Source organism: Engraulis encrasicolus, chromosome 18, assembly GCF_034702125.1.
Source record: "Engraulis encrasicolus isolate BLACKSEA-1 chromosome 18, IST_EnEncr_1.0, whole genome shotgun sequence".
NCBI classification, from domain to species: Eukaryota; Metazoa; Chordata; class Actinopteri; order Clupeiformes; family Engraulidae; genus Engraulis; species Engraulis encrasicolus.
This window is the reverse complement of record NC_085874.1, coordinates 32651544-32654043: the sequence shown is the minus strand read 5'-3', so window position 1 is coordinate 32654043 and position 2500 is coordinate 32651544.

The following is a 2500-nucleotide window of genomic DNA, read 5'->3' as shown; positions in this document are numbered from 1 at the left end:
CGTCTGTGTATGCATGTGTGCACATCTGTTTGTGTGTGTGTGTGTGTGTGCGTGCGAGTGCCCATGTGTCTGTGCATGTGCATGTAAATACATGTGTGTTTGTGTGCATTTGTGTGTGTGTGTGTGTGTGTGTGTGTGTGTGTGTGTGTGTGTGTGTGTGTGTGTGTGTGTGTGTGTGTGTGTGTGTGTGTGTGTGTGTGTGTGTTTGTTTGTGTGCATCTGTGTGTGAGTGTATGCGTAAATCTGTATGTGTTTGCGTGCATTTGTGTGTGTGAGTGTTTGTGTGTGCATGCGTGTGTGCATGCATGCGTGTGCGTGGGTGTGTGTGTGTGAGACAGAGGTAATCCCTTAGCGTCCCCTTAGAGAGTGCCATCCCGTGTGTGTGTGTGTGTGTGTGCGTGTGTGTGTGTGTGTCCTTAGTGAGTGCCCTCCCGCAGCTGCACAGCATCTCGTTAATATCCGACAGGCAGACAGGCCACTTGGCCTCGCGTCCACACAGCTCCTGTTACACACATCCACCTCCACATCCTCCTCCTCCTCGGACCTCCAGCCCTCACCCCTACACTCAAAAACACACACACACACACACAAGCACACACACAGATGCACACACACACACATGCATGCACACACGCATGCAAAAACACACACACATGCAAACACACACACACACACACATGCACACACGCACACACATGCATGCAAAAACACACACACATGCAAACACACACACACACACGCACACATAAATGCATGCACACACACACACACACACACACACACACACACACACACACACACACACACACACACACACACACACACACACACACACACACACACACACACACACACACACACACACACACAAATGTGCAGAGACACACACAGAGAGACGAACATGCATGCGTGCACACACACACACACACACATAGACACACACACAAAGACGCACATGTGCACTCACACACTCACAGACACACACACACATAAATGCCGGCATAAACACACACACAAATGCACGCCAAAAAACCCCACACATAACACGCACACACACCACCCTCTCTGAAGGGTTTTTATCTTCATGAGCATTCATGAGGAGGAAGAAGAGGAGGAGAAGGAGGAGGAGGATGAAGAAATGGGGGAGGTGGAGGAAGAGGAGGAGGAGGAGGAGGACGAGGAAGATGAAGAAATGGAGGAAGTGGAGGAGGAGGAGGAGGAGGAGGAGGAGGAGGAGGATGAGGACGAGGAGGAGGAAGCCAGCACATCTCCGTGGCGACGGATGTCCCTGGTGAAGCCCTCTTCTTAGCGTGCTCTTCCGGGCCGGCCTGTAGACACAACAAGAGCGTTCCTTGGAGAGACAAGAGGTTCTACCAGAGACGATTGATGAGGAGGAGACAACTCATAAGGAGTCACTTCCGGAATCAATATGATGTTAAAGTGATACTGTCCCATTTTTGGACATAAGCTTATTTTACACCTCCCCTTGAGTTAAATAATAGGCTCTTACCTTTCTCCTGTACTTCCAACCGTTTTCTAGTTATGGCAGTGCACATTTTACCTCCAAGCTAACAGTTAACATTGAGTCCTACTGTATGAGACCAGTTAGCCGCAAGCTAGTCTCATAGGACTCAATGTTAACTGCTAGCATGGAGGTAAAATTTGCACTGCCATAGCCAGAGAACGGTTGAAAGTACAGGAGAACGGTAAAACCCTATTATTTAACTCAAGGGGAGGTGTAAAATAAGCTTATTTCCAAAAATGGGACAGTATCACTTTAGGTTCTAAGCTGTTATGATGTAAAGTTCTGGGCTGCCCGAAACGTCACATTCAAATAAGAGAAACGGGATTTTGTTGTGTGGACTTAATCTTCATTTTTCATGTGACTTTGCTAGTCCTGAGCCAATTTTTTTTTTAAGATGGATGTGCATGTTCTTTTTTCTTTGTTATAAATATGAACTGCATGCCCCTGCAGGTGACTGGCAGGGTGGTCAGACTGAATTGAGTTGAATGAGTAAGTCATGTAAGATACTGGACGTAATCGCACTTGTTTGCATTGGTGACATGTAGAATGATTTATCTTGGTTACTATGTTTGTATATAGAAAATCTTTGGTTCAACTTAGAGAGACAAGACGTTCTACAAAGTTAAAGCATTCTTTTTTGAAATATTGTTTGGGTTTTTTATATGCCTTGGTTAGGTCGCTTTATTGTGCCTGAAAAGTATCAGAGGGACAGGGGATGAGCAGGGAGAGGGAGACGAGGAGGGCTCGCCAAATGACCTCTGGACGGACTCGAACCCGAGTCGCCGGTGTAGCCGTCAAGTGCCCAGCCAATTGAGACACGGCTGGTCCGGGGCCGAAGCATTCTTTGGCAACCAAGATGTTATAAGGCAGTGGTTTTCAAAGTGGGGGCCAGGGACCCCTGAGGGGCCGCGAGGGGGTGCTAGGGGGGCCGCAACTGGTTGGCAGGAAATGTATAGCACAACAAAGTGAATAATT